A 20,512-nucleotide genomic window follows, 5' to 3' on the forward strand; every position below is an offset into this window, starting at 1 on the left:
TGGGATTAGTGGCCAGGGAAAAATGTATCTTGTTCCTCTATTTTAGTCATTTTGTTGGATCCCCTAGCCATATCGTCCATTTGTCAGTTTTCCTGGTGGGGCCCAATCCAAAGCCTCTGTTCACATGCCTGTTACAGGGAGAGAGTCTGAGGCTCCTGACCAGGTTCACGTGGTCATGAAGCAGGGTCAATAGGGGCTGCAGGCTTTGATGGTGCCTTCATGCCTTTAGTGTCTCCAAGGGATCTAGAGTTGGGGGGGGCGGGAAGAGCTCTTCCCAAGCAAACAGGGATTGGAGTCATAGCCAGTAATGGAACAGGTACTCCCAGAGCTCTTTCAGTACCTGGCATACTGGAAAAGTCATGGGTCAGGATTTGGGGACCTGGGTTCTAGCCCTGGCCCAGAACTGGCACATTGTATGCTTGCTGCATTCTTTGTATACCCATAAATGGCCAGGTGGATGGGTGAGGTGGTGAGTGTGTAGATGGGTGGATAAAATGGATGATGAGTGGGTGGATGGACGGATGGATGGTAGAAGGGTGAATGGGTGGATGGATGAATAGATACGTGAATGACTGAAAGCTGGATGCTCAGATGATGATGGCAAAGATGGTGGACAGATGTGCCTACAGGGATTGGAATGTGTCAGTGTAGATAGAGGCTTGGAAGAAATGGGAGCAAGAAGACCCAGCTCAAGAGATTAATGTTATCAAATGGCAGATAGAGACACTAAGACGCAGAGAAGTGGCTTGCCCAAGCTTGTGGGGCCTAGTCAGAGATCTGAGGCTCAAATCCCTCTCTGCTAGAGGACAAATTCACATTTCCTTCCTCCAGTCACTCCCAAAGAGGCAGGATGGAGACCAGGTCACCTCATTTGGAAGCTGACAGTGGTCCTGACAGACAGGTCACATCCAGCCCTCCCAGGCCAATGCAGAGGAGCAAGGTTCTGGGGTCCAGGGTCTCATCCATGGCTGCCGCTAACTGCTCTGTACCTCAGGTGAGCTACTCCTAGAAGCAAACATTTATTCAGCCCTTGCCCTGTGCCTGGCTCTGTGGGTAAGACTCCATGGTCCCCAACACCAGAGGATTTATAGCTCCCTTCCTCGGGTTTCTCCTCTGTAAAGGGAGAAGTTTGGGATTCATACATCTGCAGGTTGCACTGGGCTGGGATTCCCAGCTCCCCAGGCCTCATCCACCCTGGCTCTGTGTCCATAAGTTGGCTGCTGGTGCAGGTTTTCCATGGGCCTTGGCGGGCAGTGAGAGCTGAGAGTGTTATGGGAATCCATGTGGACAACAACCTCCCCGGGTGGCTTCTTGGTCCCGCACCCAGGCTGCATCTGAAGGCTGGGCCAGGGAGCCCGGCAAATGTTTAACTTTGAAAAATGGACCTTCACAGCTCATTAGGCCTCAGCGGCGCGGCCCGGCGCCTCGGGCGGCTGGGGAAGAGGGAGATGCCACGGCATGAAATCACTGAAGTATTTAAAGGCCAATTCTGCATTCCTGACCAGTAACGTCCGCTTGCGGAGCCCAGAAACACTGGGCCTCAGGATGGGCTGGTGCATGGGTGCCGAGGGCAGCCAGGACAGCCGGGTGGCTGGCGGGGATGGTGCTGGCACCAGCGGCTCCTGTCGTCCCCCAGTGCATGAGTGACCCAGTCCCAGGTCAGACCCTCCTGGTGTCTCCCCTTTCCCGGCTCTGTGACCTTGGATAAGCCTTGGCTGATGCTAGGCCTCAGTTTCCCCACCTGCACTGGAAGATAGGGTGGAAGTGGAAGCTGCCCGTGAGGGGCAGGCAGAGGTACTGTAGCCTCCTGAGGCGTGGGAGCCTTTCTCATGGAGGCACAGGGGCTCCCCTTCCCCCATGCTGCAGTCGTCTGATTCCCAGAGCCTGTCACTGGGGCCTGGAGAGCTCTGTCCAGCCCACTCAGCTAAGACTGGGCTCTCAGAAGCCCCTGATAGCACCGTGGCTGCTGTGCTGATCCGGGCTGAGGTCCTTCTCTCTGCCTCATGTCCACTCACTGTTCATCCTGGGGTGGTGCTTCCCTCTCCTCAGGTGGGCCAGAGGGCCCTGTGGCATGGAGGCAGGGGAGGGGATGGCGCTGGGGAGGGTTGTGGGTTGGGGTGTGTCTGAGTGCAGCTGAGGAGGAGGCAGCCCAGAAACACTGGAGCCATCAGCGGTGGCCACGGCCATCGTGGTCCAGACGGGGGAGGTTGCATTGCATGAGCTTCTCCTCATTGTGTGCTGGATGCAGAGCACATGCCAGCCTGCAGCTAGCTGGAGGGCAGGGCTCCACGGGGCAGAGGCGTTTCCCGGACTCTTGAGACCCTCCTCCCCCACCTCCACCCCTCACCCTCCCCAGCTCTGGAACTTTCTGAGGGCTCAGCGACCTTGCACTAGTTAACTCCTTTGTCTGAGCTTCTGTCTCTTTAATTGGACATGGCAGAAGCTTCTTGAATCCCTATTCTGGAGTAGTGGGATTGAAGGAGAGTAAAAGTAGGCATCCTTCCTTCCCAGGCTCTGGAGGGGACGGTGGTCAAGCCTGTCTGTGTGTGTGTGTGTGTGCACAGCCCATGCGCACCCATGTGGACATCTCAGCAGTGGCCCTGGCTCCATAGGAGCGCAGATAGGTGTGCCCACATGCACCCCCCCACCCGTCCCCATGGCAACCCCAGGCGCAGAGCAGGTGTCTGGGAGACCCGAATCAGTGCTGACAGGTGGGGCCCACGTGACAGGCTCCCCAGAGGCAGCCGAGCCAATCAGGGCCCCTGGGCTGAGGCTTCAGGAAGAAGTGAAGGGGCTTCCCGATTCCCAGCCAGGAGCCCTGTTGGCAGTTTTGTCCCGCTTTGGGGAAAGGGAAACTGAGGCCAGCTTTGGCGGTGAGGACCTGGCTGGCCCAGGCAGCCGTGGGCCCCGCCCCCTTCCCCTCTGGAGGGAGCGGGATCGCCCACACCCACCTCCGGCTCCCACCCTTGGAACTCCCTCATCTTAAGGCCGAGTTCTACCTCTGCCAAGCGGCTTCCCTGCTTCCTTTGCCATTTGGCTAATTGTCCAAGACCTTTGCTGCAGGAGCAGGCGGCGGGCTCCGCTCCTCCCCTTCTGCCCTGAAGTCATCGGCTCAGCTGGCAGGGTTCCCATGGCAACAGTGGTGCCGTCACAAAGGGCCTGGAGGATGGAGGGGGGTGGGCCAGGTCCGTGGAGGGGATTCCTGGCTTATCCGTCACCCATAGGCATGAGCTCTGCCTCTGGAAGTGGGTCCCAAGCATTCTCTTGCTGCCTGGAGGTGGGAAACGACCCCCCCACCCCCCTTCCTCCTGCATAGGTGCACCTGCCTGCCTGGAGGCAGGGACTCTTGCAGGAATGATGCCTTGTCACGGCCCCTGGCCATCCCAGCTGCTCTTTGGCAAGCTTAGACTGGCTTTGAGGGCAGCTGGCCACACACCTGACCCACTGGGGTCCCTTGATGCCACCCTGGTGGCTGACCCTGCAGGGCTGGAGGCGTTGGAAACTGCTCTTGAGTTTCTTGGGTTCATTGGACCTGGCCTAAGAATCATTCCTGGAAAAAAAAAAAAAAAAAACCCTTTCTGCCAGACTCTTGTCTCCCTGACCCCAGCTGTCAACAAGCCAGGGTGTGGCTGCTACCCGAGGTGTGACCACGCAGTGCTTCGGCCACCTGCTCCCCACGGGAAAGTACAGCACTGTTGAAGCCCTTGTGGGTCTGTGTCCCTTCCTTCTCAATCTGCGCCATGACACATTATAGATCCTCGTTGTCATGAAGGCCATCAGAGTTCTGTACACCCACTTGGTCTGCACAGGGAAGGACTGGCCCCCTGACTTTAGAACCCACTGCCCAGCCAGGCCAGGCCTGTGATGAGTCTGCTCTTGCTCAGTGGATCCAGTCAGATTCTTCTGCTGACTCCGGTGCCCGAAACCTTTGCTGCCTCCAGGCCTGTGAACCCTGGGAGGCTCTGGTCCAAAGGGAGGGGGACCCACCGGCTCTGTCCAGACCCCTCCCAAAGCCAGCCCACATCCTCTCCCCTGGGTCATGGACTGAGGTGTAGGGGCAGGAGCAAGCTCATTGACTGGGGCCTAGGCCAGACCCTGACTGGGGGCAGAGGAGCACATGCAGCCCCCTGCCCATGGCCCCTGCTTTTAAATCCTGGCTGCTGTTGGTTTAGCTGATCCCCACTCATTCATCCACAAATATTCCCTCAGCAAAACTTGTGGCCTACTTCATGCCAGGCCTGCAGGTTGCATGACAAAATCCATGCTCTCATGAGGTGTACATCTGTTGAGCACCTACTGTGTGCAAAGCCCTGTGCTAATGTGGACCCTCAGACACAGTCACAGAGGAGAGGGGTGTGGTTCCTGCCCTTACGGAGTTGATAGCCAGTGGGGGTGACATGAGCGAGCAAAGAAATGCTGGAGTGACCAGGCTCTGCAAAGTGGCCTGGGCAGGAGATCTACTGGCATCCATCAGGTTCCTCCTTTAGGTGAGGTAGCCTGGAAAAGCTTCTTGGAGGAGGTGGCATTGAGGTGACTGGTCTAGACCAGTCTCTGAGGCCAAGCCACCCTGCCAGTTTGAGATCCTGGAGAAGCCACTTCTCTCGGTGACCTGGGCTTGCTGGCAGTGTGGGGAGAATGTGCTCTAAGCTAGGGAGAAGGGATGGGTGGCCCTCTTCCTGGGGCTGAGAGGAGAGATGTTGAGTCAGGCTCCAGAGGGGGCGGGGGCAGGGTCTGAGGCCCACATTGCCACCCCCGGAACACAGGTGAGGCTGCAGACAATCCTAGGATGGCTGCTGCTCATGCCCCCTCCTCCCCTGCTGGGGGCTGTCAGGGCTGTTAGGGGAACATGCAGGACAGAGACCAGTCCCAGCCTCTCCAAGCTTCCACTACCCTTCCACAAGCTGAAACAAAGGATGGAGATGGGCCTGGGGGTGTGGGGTGTGTGGGGTTTGAGTGCCTGTCCTGGCTGCCTTCCCCCTGGCCTTGGGGTCTACGGGGCTGTTTTCTCATCTGTCAGAAGGGTTCACAGTGTGAGGACAGTTGGCTCTGGAACACATTTGTGAAAATCAGTATCTGCTGATTTTTTTTTTTTTTTTAGATTTTATTTATTCATTCATGAGAGACACAGAGGGAAAGGCAGAGACACAAGCAGAGGGAGAAGCAGGCTCCCTGCAGGGAGCCTGAAGGGAGACTCCATCCCAGGACAAGATCCTGCCCTGAACCCAAGGTGGACACTCAACCACTGAGCCAGCCAGGTGCCCTAGTATCTGCCAAATTTGAAATATTTCCCCTGTGACTTCAGGCCTTTTCAGGGGTGTCCTCCAGCCATACCCATTCTTCTGGGAATATGTAAGACATGTGCCACCTTCAGCATACTCACTTGTGGATCTGGGAACAGGGGTGCCAGGGGCAACAACCCATGGGCCTCCCCTGCCAGGCACCACATCCCATGGGGAGGCAGCCTGCCTAACACGGGCTGGTGAGCAGGGTGAGAAGTGGGGAGCGCAGCAAATTATTTCCCACACCTCAGTTCTGCCCCCTATAGAATGAGTCTAAAGACAGGCCTCCCCTCCTAGGTCAGGGTGGCGGTAAGTGAGAAATAAGGCGTGGGGGGTAGTCAGGGCCTCCTAAGCAGTTATCACCCTCGGTGCTAGCCTGGAGGTCAGCTTGGAGGTGGAGGGAAGAGACCGGCACCCAGGCTGGGTGGACGTGGGCTGGGGTCTAGGCTTCCTGCAAGCACCTGCTCCAGGCTTTCCTTGAGGTTTTGTATCCATCTCCGTACCTCCTTCTGTTGTGCCTGCAATGCAATATCTCACCAAAGTTTTAGCCAATTAGAGTCCGAGGGGACCTCAGCCTCATTTCAGCAAACAAGCAAATTCCAAACCTCATTTTCCTGTTTCTAATAAGCACGTATCAAATTTACGGTGCTTACATCCCCCTCGTGAGGCGAATGCCTTCTGGGGATTCCTGCCTCTGTTTGCTGCAATTTCTCTTCCCTGCTTGCCCCCCGGGCTCCCTCTGGCTTTGCTCCGCAGATCTGCGTGCAAGTTGGTTGTTGTCCGGTCCTCGGGAGGAAGGCTGGAGCCTGGGGCGAGGGTCCCGTGGCCATCCTGAGCTGCAGTGGCTGGTCAGTATAAACACAGACTTTTGATTGGCCAGCATTTAAATATATATAATAGTCTATTATTGTTTTTTTTATTTTGAAAGCCGTCTCTGTATTTCTTCCCCGAAGGGGGTATGGAGATGCTGCAAGGTGCAGAAATAAGCCGTGGGTCTGCCACAGTGTGGAGCACATTGCCACTTTAGAGAATTTCCTTCTGGTCTTTTTTTCTTTTGAGACGAATGTTTGTTATGGAGTTGGTGTCCATCACCCCTTAAAAAAAAAAACAGGGACGCCTGGGGGGCTCAGTGGTTGAGTGTCTGCCTCTGGCTCAGGGTGTGATCCTGGGGTCCTGGGATCGAGTCCTGCATTGGGCTCCCTGCAGGGAGCCTGCTTCTCCCTCTGCAGGCCTCTCTGTGTGTCTCTCATAAGTAAATAAATAAAATCTTTAAAAAACAAAACAAAACAAAAAAACCCCAAATGTGTAAGAAATTGAAACGTAGGCTACATACAGAAAAGTTGCCAAACTGCAGGTTACCACCGAGTGCATTTCCCACAAGGTCTAACCGGCACCCAAGTCCAGAGCGGAACAGCTGGCGCCCCCTCCTCATGCCTCTCGGGGCCAGCGCCCTCCCGGGCTTCACAGCATTGTTCTGTCCACGTCTGCACACCTGCGTACACACAGCCGTGTGTTACATGGTCTGTCTGGCTTCTCGTGCTGAACGGTTTGCTGGTGAGGCTCACTCTCCCGGTGGTTGGATGTGGCGTGCTGCATCTTCACCACTGTGTAGTATTCCTGGGCACAGAGACCCCTCCCCCCCGGGAAGAAGCAGCTTTTCTCCTGCTGCTGCTGCTGGACACCTGGGCAGCAGGTGACTGGTGACTTTGGGCTGCCCTGAATGGTGCTGCTACAAGAACCTCCCTGACCGTATGAGGGGAGTCGATATGTGTTTGGATCTCTGTCTGGGAACACACTTGTCAGATCCAATTGTTTACTGATCCTGAGCGACTTCCAAGTCACAAAATATTCATCAGCATTACCAAAATGACGGTGCAGTATTCGGTAAGGGTGTGCAACAATAGATGTAGTCATTCTCCTGCTGTTGAGCACGTCGACTGCTTCCCCCTCCACCTTTTTTTTTTTCTTTTCTACATTAAGTGACTATGGAAATCTTTGGCTAGACATTTTTTTTTCCCTCTTTGGGGTTATTTTCTTACAATCGTTTCTTAGGAGGAAGCCTATTGGCTCAAGGGCATGGGCTTGGCTTTCCTCCCACGGCCCGGTGATTGTTTTTACAATTGTGAGATGTAACTCACAGTAAGTACAGGAGAATACAGAAACACTGTATATGAGGAATAGACGGGATCATCATTGAGTGGATGCCGTGTGGCCACGGTCAGCCCCCGGGAGCCCCCGCCCCCAGAGCTCCTCCATGATCACAGCCCTGTTTATTCCCGAGCAAGGCAGCCAGCATCCCCAGGCGATTTATGCTGGGTCGGCATGTTTTTGACATTTATATACATAGAACCATTGCAAACATCGTATTTTCTATGACGATAGTCGACATTATTTGGGGAAGATTTATCCAGCATCAGGAGATGGGGCTCCTTCATCTTCGTTGCCGTAGAGTGTTCTGCTCCACACCTGGATCGGGGCTGTTCCCTGGTTGGGGCTGTGATGAACCTCTCCGGGTCTCTTCTGCTGCGCGTGTGCCAGCGTGGAAGGTTTACACCCGGGGAAGGGATCACCACTGTCGGGGTGTGCGGCTTCCTACCACCCAGTGCGGCGGTGAAACATTGTGCCCCAGTGCAGAGGAAGAGAGTCACACCTTGGCTAACACAAGGTGTCGCCAGGCTTTCGAAGCTTCTCCACCTTCCTGAATGTGGTTTGGTTTTTTTTGGCTGTGTGGATGTCCTCATTTGTGAAAATGCCATTTTAAGACCTCCCCCCATTTTGTTTTTGGGGTGTCTGTATTTTCTTCATTAATTTGTAGGCATTCATAGATTCCGAGTGAGATAGCATTCTCTCCAAGTAGAAGGAAGATATCCACCTTGTAACATTTGTGGCTTGTGGTTTTATTCTTTGTAGAGTATATTTTTAAAAGCAGAAACTCTTCATTTGTATGTTGTAGTATTTATCAGTACATTCTTGTGTGGGTGAATAGGAAGAAGTCCTTGCCTGCCTCCAGGTCATCAATAAATGTTTCTGTGTCTTCTGAAATATATAGTTCTTATTTTCCATTTAGGTCTGTGATCAACCTGGGATTGAGTTTGTGTGTGGTGTGAGGTTGGGGTTCAAGTTCACTTTTCTCCCACACACAATTTAATTTATTGGCATCTCCTCCTTTCCATACTCTGCCTCCTTTGTCATATCAAGGGCTAATTCCTAGGTCATTTTCTGAGTTTTCTGCTTTGATCCTTGGGTTCATTTGTCCAATCTTATACCAAGATCACACTATCTCAATCACTGCAGCTGCATAATAAATTATAATTATCTGATAGAGTGAAACCCCGACTCAACAGAGTTATTTACGGCTATAACTCCAAGAATCAGCTTGTGAAGTTCCATGCAAAGAAAAAAATCTTCTGGGATTTTGATTGCAATTGCAGTGAATCTATAGATCAATTTGCAGTGTTGACTTTTTAATAAATGTTTATTTTCTACTTACTGCATATGTATACAAATCCAGTCCATGTTTGTGTACGGATTTTATCTCCAGCGCTCTAAGCAAGCTCTCTTATCCATTACTGTATTTATACATTCTTTGGGATTTTTTTTTATGTACACAATTATAGCACCTGTGAATAGCTACAGTGTTGTTTCTTTGTTTTGTTTCTAAAGTGTATCATTTTAATTTCTTTTTCCTGTCTTACTATAATGGACAAGACCACTAGTAGCCTTTTGAAGTGTTGGTAGCAGTGTTGGTCGCAGGCATCCTTGTGTTGGTCTTGATTCCGAAGGAAAAGTTCTAGTTTTCCATTTGGCAAGTTGTCTGCTGCAAGCTGTGCTCATTTTAAAAGCTTCCGATCTGTTTTGCCAGGTGACTCCAAAAGATTTGTTTCACCATAACCTTACCAGCACTGGGTATTATCTTTAGAGATTTTTTTTTATTGGGAGGGGGTGGATGTTGCGTTCGTTTTTAGATCATTATTTCTTTGATGAGCCTAAATGGTATCTCACTGTATCTTTTAAATGTGGATTTTCCTGATTATGCAAGAGGTAGAACATTGTCCCACATACTCATCAACCACCTGTGTTTTGTCCTATGTGTCTGTTCCTCTCTCCATTTGTTGATACATTGTTGGTGTTTCCCTAATGAATTTGAATGAGTCCTTTACATAATGAAGATAGGTGTCATTTCCGTGTCACATTTGCTACAAGTAAGTTCCCCTGTATGTTATATATCTTTTAATTTTTGTTATTTTTTAATGTTCCTCTTCCTTATTTTTATATGGTCAAATCGGCCTCTTTTCTTTTACAATTTATTCTATTCCTCCCGAGCTTGGAAAGCTTGTCTCCCTCCTGAGGACTGATAAGTATTGAATTCTGTTTTCATCTAGCTTTTTTTATGGCTTAATATTTCATATTTAACTGTTTACTCCATCTGGAATTTGTGAGGCTGTGGGGTGTGAAGCTAGGAGTTAATTGCTCCTCACAGCTTACCAGGGGAAGGGGCCTCATTTGCACTTCCAAGTCTCAGGGCTCCGGCTCCGCTTCCCCACATCTAGGCTGAGTGGGAAGAGATTAAAGGGAGGAGGGAAGTAGCATTGTGTGCAGCCAGCACTGGGACTGTGGAGCTGTAATTACCATCGGACGGTCCTGTTAGCTGCCTCTGCCTGACTTTAAGTCCAACGCAGAGAGCTGTTAGCCCAGCTGAGGAATATCCGAGGGCAAATCTCTTAATGTAATTGGGACTCAGTTTCCTCATCTGCAAAGTAGGAGTCAGACTGGGAGTATATGTGTCAGGGTGCATCCTGCACAAAGCAAGAGTTCGGGCAGACCCTGCACGGATCCTGGCTCATCTGTGTGACCTTGGGCAAGTGACGTCACTTCTAACTCTGAGTCTCAGTTTCTCCACCTGGAAACCAAGAATGATAACACTGTAGTTCCTCCCTGGTGGGGCTTTGGGAACGTGTGCATGGTCCTTAGTCCTCCAGCAGCCAGGCCCTGCATGGTTATTGTCTTTGCTGGTGTGATCATTATTCAGGAGAAGGTGGCGAGGAGGTTTCCCGTGTGGTCTCTGGCTAGGACCCTGGCCTGGCTGTGATGGCATGTAGGGCCACCTCTTCTCCCAGCTCTGAGGGCGTGGGGGGCATGCAGCTGTGGGGGGATGGGCACATGGAGCCCAGGCCCTCGCTTCCTGACCAAGACAGAAGGACTGGCATTGGCCTGCAGACCTCAGTCACACTCACACACCGTGCCTGCCATACACACTGTGTCACGCATACACATAGCCACACGCACGTATCACAGACACACTCAGATATACAAACGCCTACACAGAAACACACAACTAGACGCACCACCACAGTCACGTATAGACTCAAGGATCAGGAACACATACACTCTCATGCACAGTCAGCACCGAGGAGCAGAGACTGCACACACGGGCACATGCACATACACACATGCATGTGCACACACACATGTGCACATGTGCACACACACACTAATATACAGCACCGAGGAGCAAAGACACTAGGCCCAGCACATGTAAGCACACACACACGTGTGCACATGTGCACATGCATGTACACATATGCGTGCACACACACACTCATCTGACTGGCAGAGCTGCGTGCCAGGCCACATGGTTTTCAGCTCTCCCACCTGCCCCCACCATGCCTGAGCCTCGTCTCTGCAGACCAGGGCCCCTCCCCAGGCAGTACCCCCAGCCTGTCTGAGTTGCTCCCACACCTGTCAGCCCTCACCTGCTGCGCTGCACGGTCATGGCCGGGCTCCTAGTCTCTGGAGCATCAGTGTTTGAGGTGCTCCTGCTGGCCCCCACCCCCCTGGCCCCTCCTCCCCTCTGGGCAGTCACTTTGACAGGGGTGGGAACCTGGGGCAGAGCAAGGACACAGAGCCTGTAGGGAGAGGCCTGTGAGCCTTATGCACCCCGAGGGTAGTGAGAGCCTATCTAGCTCCCTCCAAGTGGGTCAGCACATGCTCAGTGGTGTCACCCAGGCCTGGGACCCACATGGGACCTACTCCATGTGCCTGACCCACCACCCAGAGCCTTGCAAGAGCAGGCAGAGGAGGGGTCCATTAGCTTCCATCAAGACCCTTGGCACATAGCTAACCCTGACCACCCCCGCAACCCCCACCCTCAGTGGGAAGAGGGGGGAGGCAGAGATTGGGAGGAGTGGAGCAACGTCACTGGGACCTGATGTGGGGCACCCATGTCCCCCGACTGTCCTGGGAAGGCAGCTGGGAAGGGGTCTGCTTGGGATTCTGAGCAAGATCCTGGTAGACCTGGGGGCACCCTTTGGTCTGCCTGCCTAGCCTTCGCCGTTTGCTCCATGGTTCTCCCCTGAGTTGGGGGACTCTCCCCCCTCCCCGCCCCCTGCCCCTATTCTACCTCCATGGGTCCACTGAGACCTGCTGGAGTTCCTGGTCCGAGTAGGAGCAGCCCTGCCTAGCTCATCAGGTTGTTTGGGAGGTAGCATTGGATTTGAATCACCAGTGGTAAGAATCCAGCCGTGGGTAGATCTGGGAGGAAGCCTAAGCAAGAGGATACCTGTGCAAAGGTCCTGAGTTGGCCATACGATGGGGGAGGAGGAGGGATGTGTTGGAGAATGGAAAGGCAGAGGAGTGATCAAAGGACAGAGCCTGGAGGAGTGAATGGTACAGCCTGAGGTTGGCAGGTGGTGTGGGGGCCCCCAGAAGAGCCCCAGAGCACCCAGCAGCACTCCCATTTCCCAGGTGGGGTCCTGGCTCCTTAGTCAGGAGGCCAGGCCAGGTAGTCAAGAAAGTCACCCTGAGGTCAGGAATCTTCCTGCTCCCTGGGGTCTCCCCTACCCAGGCTTGGTGGGTAGTGGGTGACGGATGGATGGAGACTCAGGGGACCCCGCGGGTGGGGCAGGCACAGCTGTGGGGAGGCCGAGCTGCTGGCATCAGCAGGAGCCCCTCCTCCTTACCTCGCTAAACAATCATTGCACAAAATATGCAAATGGTATAATTACTGTTATTTGTTTTGCTGATATAAGTGTTTGAAATGCAAATGTCAAGTTTGGGCGCATTCACTTTCCCCACCCTCACCCTGACGTTTGCAAGTCTACGTTGAGCCCTGGAAGGAGGAGGAGGATTTGGGGCACCCCTCCCATCTCCTCCTCTAGGGCCACTGCTTCCCCACAGCTGCTGCCTCTGCAGCCTGAGGGGCACCCGGAATGGTGTGGGGGCCGGGCCCCCTCCCCAGCCATGCATGGGGACACCTGACAAGGGAGACCTCACATCCTCCTCCCCTCCTCGCTGTGTGATCTGGGGCCAGGTATACTTGGCCTCTGGGAACCTCAGTTTACCTGTCTGTGTAATGGGATTTACCAGCCTCAGGCTGTGGCATGTCTGATCCCAGAGGCAATTCTATCGATGAGTTTGGGCCTCAGTTTCCTATCTGTAAAAATCCTGCGTGGGTGTACTCCCATCCATCACACGGGGACTTAGGGTTCCTGGATGGTTTTTGGGGTCCTAGTGCACGCCCAGATGTCATAGACAAGAGGTGTGTCTGCATTTTCCAGGGTGAGTCTTCACCTTCGACCCTTCCAGCATAGGTGGTCTCTGAGGTTTTGGGTCTCCCTGGCCTGTGGGTTCAGACAAGCCTGGGCTGTGACCCAGGGGAATGCTCACCATCATCCCCATTCTACAGAAGGGAAACTGAGGCACGGCCTGCTGGGGCTTGTCGAAGTCTCACCCATGAGCATGTTGCTCAGAGGCCAGCTCTGTCTGCTGCCTGGTTCCTTCCTGGCTGCTCCCTGCGCTACGAGACCAGAGCAGGCCAGCTCCTCCTTTCTGGCCTTGTGCAAGCTGTTCCCCTGGAACTTCTCCTGATCCTCTGGCACCTCACAGCTCCCCAGGGCAGAGAGGCCTTGTGTGTCAGATCACCAGCTTCACCCGAACCCCGCCTGCCACAGAGCCTGCACTGTGGATGAGGAGCTTGAACCCATGCATTTCCAGCATTGCAAGTGTCGTCTCAAAGCTCTCAAACCAACTCGGTTCCAGTAAGAGCTCAGCCCCAGAGAGGGGAGGCTTCCTGCCAGGCCCTGCAGGTCAACAGGAGCTGGGGGCTTGTGTGGGGGATGGCACCAGAGAGCTGCTCTGGGTTGGGCCGATAAGGGCAAGAGAGGTGTGATCCAGAGGCAGGTGAGTTGGAGCGGCCCACGGGCTACATGCCAGCCTGGCAGTCCCCTCTGGGGTCAGCCCCTCCGGGCCGTGTGCTGGCAGCTGCAGGGCAGCACGCAGAGTGCTGGATTCAAGCTCAGGTCCGACCAGAGCAGGCGTGTGAGGAGAGTGGAGAGTGTGTATGCATGCATATGTGTGCGTGCACGTGTACACATGTGTGAGCATGCACGTGTGGTCAGTGGGTCTGCGGATGGTGCTCACGGACAGTGGAAGCACCAGGCCGGACACCGAGCCCTCAGTTCCTAGAACACAGCCCACCAGCAGGCCCAGAGGGATCTCAGTGCTCCCCTGGTTTCTGCTCACACACACGGTGGCCTGGGCTCACGTCCCACCTTTGGACAGCTTTGCTGTGAAGTCTGAGAGTGGCTGGAAACCGGAGTCCAGTCCTGGCCCTGCCTGTGGCCAGCTGAGACTGCAGCCACACCCTGTAGTTCTGGGGTGGTTTCCTCGTGTATGATTTGGGATTCTTTGCAAAGCTGCATATTCCTGTTCCTCTGGGGCTTCGCTAGGTGAGGCTTGGATCCTTGTAGCAGCTGGGGAGGCAGTTTTCAGGGCTCCCAGGACCCCGGCGAGGAGAGGAGGCACTGGCCGGGTGGGCAGCTGGGAGAGGGCACTCCAGGCAGGTGAGCAGTGTGGGCAAAGGCCCAGGGGCGGGAGGGAAGAGGCGTCCTGATGCCTGGGCTGCGGTCTCAGCCTGGAAGCCTCCTCCAGGGTTGGTGGCGGGTGCGGAGATTCTGAGCGCTCTCTTTTTTTTCCAATTACCTTTTCTAAGGCAGGTTTGGCCTTATTAGCATATTCAAATACAGCCCATTATTATTTCAATTAGCTGTTAGGTAATTAGCTCTAATTGATGAGCATTCCCCCCACCTCCCCACATATTTTTTGGTTATTTACATCCGCCTCTAAGCCACAATTTCAGGTAATTACGTGCCACTCACACAGCCATTAGCGTGTGTGCGCACACACACACACACACTCTCCCTCACTTGGCGGGTTCATTCTCACCTTTCAATTCCCTCTCCCCACTCAGGAGCCTGGGGGGTTCTGGGGGAGCGTGTGTGCAGCTGGAGCAAGGGGACCCCGCTGGCTCCTGCCCAGGTCCTCCCAAGGGTACCGCTTGGCCTGCAGGGCCACCAGAGCCCCCTTGTCCTGAAGATGCCACCTCCTCTGGGCAGCTCTCCTCCCTCCTCCCAGTGGTGGCATCATGGCACCAGGCGTCTGAACATTGTGTCTTTGCTGTGTGGCCTGGGAAGTAGATACCCTTCTCTGCCTCCACTTCCCTGTCTGTGAAATGGGGACCAGTGGGTGGGAGTGAGGGAGAGTAAGGTGGTGCATCCAGGTCCTCGGCAGGCACCCTGCTCGCGGCTGCTGGGGTGGCTCCAGGGATGGAAGGGAGGAGTGAGTGATCCAACCTATGGGCAGGTGGGGGACCCAGTTGTGGGCTGGCGTGCAGGCTGCAGAGTGGGCTTCCTGGCTGATGCCCTCTGGCTTCGGTGGTCTGGTCTGGAATCCTCACCCTCTGCTCCCCAGCAAAGATGCTCTTGGGGTGGAGGTGGCGGCCTGCAGGGAGAGACCTTGCCTTTGCTTAGCCCACCTCCATGGGGGGGGGGTCAAGGGAAGCAGAGCCAATCCCCCCCCCCCCCGCAACACCTGGGTCACAGCAGGGGCGGGAGGTGAGCTGGAACGGTCTGTCCTGCTGAAATCACTGGCATGTGCGTCCTTGTGTGTCAGGGAGCGCAGCCTCCCCACTGTGCTTGTGGAGGTTAGCTCTTGAGCAGCGGTGCACGCAGGATGGATGTCCCCCTGGCTCTGGCACACGGGATCTCCCCAAAGCCATGACGGCTGCAGGCCCATTCCCTTCTTACCAGCTTCTCCTTCTGTCCCGATGCAGTGGCAGCTGCCTGGGTGACCGTGTGTCCTCCATTCCGTCTGGACCTGTATTGTTCCTCTGGGCCCTGGAATGTGGAGAAGATGTGCATGACCCCTGCAGGCAGGAATCCAGCAGACCGTGCTTCTCTGACGTATCAGCTCACTGGCAGGCCCTGACCCAAAGGTAAGGGGTGCTCTGGCCATCGGATGCTGTCAGCATGGGGGGAGAGCCAGTCCTGACAACCGTGACACAGGTGTGCTGGGGTCACCTCACAGGCCTGGAAGGAGAGGGGTGCTGCGGAAGGGCTCCCCATCCCCTAATCCCCCACATGTCCCTGTGGGGAGGGACTGCCCGTCTGATGGGGTATGTGGGCTGAGGAATGGGTTGCTGCGGCGTGTAACCAGAGGGGTCGGGATTGGGGCTCAGGGCCAATCCGCCATCCTCCCCTGATGAGTAGGGGTTCTGAGTGGGTTTCATCTTCTACCACCTTACAGAGGTAGGTGCGTGCTGCGTGCTTGCACTGCGTGTTGTATACCATGTGTACCACGTAAGTTATGTTAAATGGACTTACGCTGTATGTTTGAAAAACAGGGTCTAATATGAAAAAGAATGATCCAGAATACTGAATAGAGTACGTTGGTGGGGAAAGGGTCTCGAGGCAGCAGTCCCAGTGGCACACGGATGTCCTCGTGGTCCAGCCGTGCTGTGCCTGCTGGCGTGGTATTTTCCGCAGTACAGTTGGGAGTCCCAGACATCCTCTCCTCCCCCCATGCCTTGGAATCCGCCAGGCCATAGGTCCTTCACGCAGGTCTGGGACTGACTTTCAGTTTGCAAACCTGTCTCCAGTACAGGTGCATAACTGTGGAGGTGGCTTGTGTGGTGAAGCTCGGTTGTCCTATGGCGCGCGACCAGCAGGAGGTGCTGTCAATGACGCAGCGCTTTGAAATGGGGGTGGGGGTGGGGGCAGGGGGGTTAGGTTTGGCATTTTTGCAATACATTGGTTGCCTGCTGCGTTCAGGCATCATGACTGTGATGCCGAGGCTCTTCCAATTCTGACCGTGAGAGGAGGATGCATCTGGGAATCACGGGGCTGTCCTTCATTACATGGAGGAGCGGAGACTACTTCTAGAACTTCCAAAGGCATCCTGCTGGTGGCCAGATGGCTCCCCAGGCTTCTCCGTGGCTTTAGCGGGAGGCGTCCAGGAGGAGACCATGAAGGGCTGTCCTGAGGATGGAGGAGAGCCCACCACAAGATGGGCAGGGTGTTCCAGGCAGAGATCCAGCCGGGGAAGGAGATCTGAGATGGGACAAGCTCTGTGCGTGTGAGGTTCAGAGGGACACCCATGTGGCTGGAACTTGTGGGCGTGGAGGGGTGGGGCAGGCGGGATTGGAGGGCTGAGTGCCACCAGGTCACAGGGCCAGTTACTGTTGCTGTTCCTCCAGGTGTCCATGGGGTGCCTGCCATTTGCCAGACCCTGGACAGTGTGGTGCTAGAGACTCTCATCTCTCTAGGAGCACCAAGTCTAGAAGGAGAGAGTGTGAGGATGCCTGGCTCATTCTGTACGATGGCCCTGTCCCTTCAGCTGACATCAAGAAAGTCTGGGGTGAGGCGCTAGTTCTGACCCATCACTACCAGTCATACCATGGGACAGTGAACAGCACCTGCCCCTCTGTAGGTCTCAGTTTCCCTGTCTGAAACATGAGTGAGGGTGTCCCCAAGGACAGTCCTGAAGAATGTCCCCTGAGGCTAAGAGTCACTGAGAGGGCAGGGTGGATGGTCTGGGGTCAGGACTGGCTCTGACTGTGGCGGTACCCAGAGACCCACACAGCAGTGTGGTGGGCCACCACCGGCCGACAGGACCCCTCAGAGGCCCAGGGCTGCAGCAGAGCACGGGTGGCCAGGGCTGGGCTGGGCGGACTTGGCGGTGCTGACCCCGGGTCATGGGCTCGGGAGTGAGGGTGCAGGATGGCACCGGCCAGCCAGAACAGGGCTTTGGCTGAGACTCCTGGCAACAGCCCCTCTGTGTGTTTGCCTAGGACACTGTCTCGGAGGGGACAGGTCCACCTGTCCTTGGGGTGATGTTGGTGTCAGGCGGACCCCATTCTGCTGATTTTTGGTGTAGTGCTGCAGGTCACATAGCACCTCTGATCTGTTTCTTATCTGTAGAGTGGAGGTAGTAATCTCTCCCAGAAGGCAGGCAGTCAGTGGGACGTGCACGTTGCTCGTCGTACAGTAGGCACCCAAGGAATGGTGGTGGGTGTTTCCCCCCTCTGAGCAGGAGACGGCAGTCTCTGGTCTGTCATCTCAGAGAAGCACTAGTTCTTTCCCTCCTGGAGGCACCCGTCCTCCGCAGCCCAGGCTCAGGCTTACCGTCACCCTGTCACCCCAGACCCAAACGTCTCCATCCCCGCCCTCCCTCCTTCCCTCCCTTGGGGCTGCGTGTTCCACCCATCAGCCTGCGGAGCCTGGCAGGTGGCAGACACTGAATGAGTGTTTGCTGAATGGATGGATGGATGTTTCCCGGCCTGGCCCACCTAGGTGGCAGGTGGCAGAGCAGATGGCCCGAGGCTCCTGCAGGGTCTGGCAGAGGAGTGTGGACACTACCGCAGCTCTCCAGGAACGTGGGTGCTGGGCACAGTGTTTCCGAGATCCCCTGCAGACAGAATGTTTTGTCATGCGGTGACTTGAACTTTCTCGGTTCTATTCCTGCCTGCCTCCTCCTCTGTTTCCTGGTCCTGAGGCCTCATCCCTGGAAGTTGCTTTTGCTGAAGCAGTGACTAAGAGGCCAGAAGGAACCTCTGTGTGTTCTGATGACCCCAGGTGACCTGCTGGCCCTGGCCCAGCCCTTGGCCAGCCCCGTGTTCAGCACCAGGGCCAGAGCCACAGCCTGGCCCTTCCTGGGCCGTGGGTGCAGAGGGAGGCCTGCTGGAGAGACGGGGGTCTGGGGGTCTGGGCAGAGCTGGAATCCAGCCTCCTCTGTAAGACTCCCACCCCCACTCAGGTCTGTTTTCTTCTCTGGGAAGTGGGGGGTGATGCTTCCCCAGCAGGGCTGACATGGCTTACGGGGCACTGGCCCAAGGCCACCCACCTTCCCCTCCTGCACGTCCCGCCCCTCCCCCAGCCTTCCAGCAGACACCCCCACCCCTCCCCCACCTCTCCAAGAGCAGTTATTTATCTGCTGGATGGTGACAGGCGGCAGTGGCTGGAGTTAGAGCTGCTGTCCAGAGATCAGCTGGCGGCTGCAGAGCAAACAGCTCGAGCTAATTAGCAAAAGGTCACTCCAGCTGCTGGAGCCCCCCGCTTTTGAAGTCAGGCCTCACGAGGTGGGCTGGAAGGAACCCGGGACTTTGAGTTAGTGGCGTGGTTACCAGGACAGCTTCAAACCCCTGCCCACAGCTCATTGCCTGACTGCCCAACCCACGCGTCCAAGGCTTTGCCTAGAGACTCCTGGCGCCCGGGATCCAGCCATCCGGCCCCAGCCCCAGGCCGGACGGATGACTGGAGACACTCAGCCCCCAGCCTTAACCTTGCCAGCCTCCCCCATGGTTCCCTGGGGGGCAGGCTGTCCCCCATACAACAGCAGAAGTATGGGGCTGGGCAGGAGCCACCCACGTGCCCCCATGTTCCCTCTGACTGTTCTTGCCGTTTTTCTTTAAGTAAATTCACTTTTAAAAAACTTAAATAAATACATTTATTTAAAAGGGAAGTTTTATAGCACTACTACAAATGGAAAACAAGCCTCCTTTGCCATAAATAGAATTCATAATCATAAAAATAAATTCAGTGGAAACAAAACAACGTTATTAAATTCTGGTTGGATGCCGTAGCCCAGGGGAGGCTCGGAGCCCAAGGCCTGCTGTTGCTTTATTAAAAAGAGAGAACAGCGAGTGTGCAGAGGTGTTCAACACTTAGCAGCCCCAATCTGAGACTTTCTTTTTGATGTAGTCAGAAGCACTGAAAAGAATTAAAGTGAAGGTAACTTTCTAATAGGAGTCTTCAGCATTATTTTATGCTGCATCAGCTAGGGATTCAGTTTGGCTACATGAGACAGAGACGGAGTGTCCTGTGATTGGGCCCCACTAGGGGGTTCATTTCTTTCATGTAAATAGGGTGGCAGTGGTGCACAGCCCAAGGAAGTTGTCAACCATCTGAACTCCACGTAGACTGCGTCTCTGACATGCTTAGCATCTGTCCTCATGGTCTCGAGATGGCGGCGGCACCTCCAGCCGTTGTATCTGCATCCCGGTCAGGAAAAGTGGTGGTGACGAAGAGAAAGGAATATGCTGGCTAAGTCAGCTCCTTGTTATCAGGAAGATCACAGTGGGCACTTGAGCCTGTGTTCTCGCCCGCTATGGTCCACTGCTGCCTCATGGATGGTTCTCATTAACAGGATGGTTCACCTGTTTGCTGCATGTTTACTTGGCGTCTACCGTTTTCCAGGCCATAGAGCCTGGCCGTGAGGTCACAGGCTGGCATCTGTGGGAAGAGTCACCACCCATCCCAGGACACCCTCCTGGGCCTCCTTCCCGCCCCCCACACCTGGCTCCTGCTGCTCACAGTGGGTCCAGCTCAGGGTGGACCCTGCCTTGGCTCCACTTCCCCTCTCTGAAGACCGAGGCTGCCCTCACCACCTGTGTATGTAGGGGAGAGGCGGGAGGGAGCCAGGGTCAAGCTGCCTACCTCTGGGCTGCCCTGGAATGGGGGTAACCCCTCCCTCCCCATCCTGTGTCCCTGAAGCCCCTCCTTGGCATTTTTGTCTCTCCCGTGGGCAAGCAGGCTGTAGGCCTGCATTTCTACTGCCCTTAATTTGTCTTCTCGTTTCCCCATGGACTGCATATCCCAGGGCTCCTGGCCCTAATTAGCAGGAGGAGGGGGCCTCCTGCCCCACTCCGTCCCTCCTGGCCACTGGCTTCGCCTTCCGGCCTTCACTGCTTCTGACCTCCTCTTGTCATGGACCTTACTCCTGCCTCTGACCCCTGATCCCTCTGCTGGCCACCGCGGACGCCGGGTTTGAATCTGGGTTCCATTGCTAAGCAGCTGTGCAGTCTGGGGCATGGCACTTCACCTCTCTGTGTTTGTGCAATGGAGACAACAGCAGCTACTCGGGGGGTATCTCTGGTCATTGAATAAGAGGCACCCCACCTG

General features: G+C 55.1%; 1 protein-coding gene across 3 annotated transcripts in view; it reads left to right on the plus strand.

The window, feature by feature from the left end:
- The window catches only part of ELFN1 (extracellular leucine rich repeat and fibronectin type III domain containing 1), a 67,253-nt gene that overhangs the window by 21,723 nt on the left and 25,018 nt on the right, over positions 1-20,512 (plus strand). For all 3 annotated transcript variants that reach the window (XM_055340543.1, XM_055340545.1, XM_055340544.1), the window contains exon 2: positions 15,388-15,549. The gene's annotated coding sequence lies outside the window, so the exon portion shown is untranslated. The remainder of the gene's footprint in view (positions 1-15,387; positions 15,550-20,512) is intronic.

This window comes from Nyctereutes procyonoides, unplaced genomic scaffold (genome assembly GCF_905146905.1).
Source record: "Nyctereutes procyonoides isolate TBG_1078 unplaced genomic scaffold, NYPRO_anot_genome, whole genome shotgun sequence".
NCBI lineage: Eukaryota > Metazoa > Chordata > Mammalia > Carnivora > Canidae > Nyctereutes > Nyctereutes procyonoides.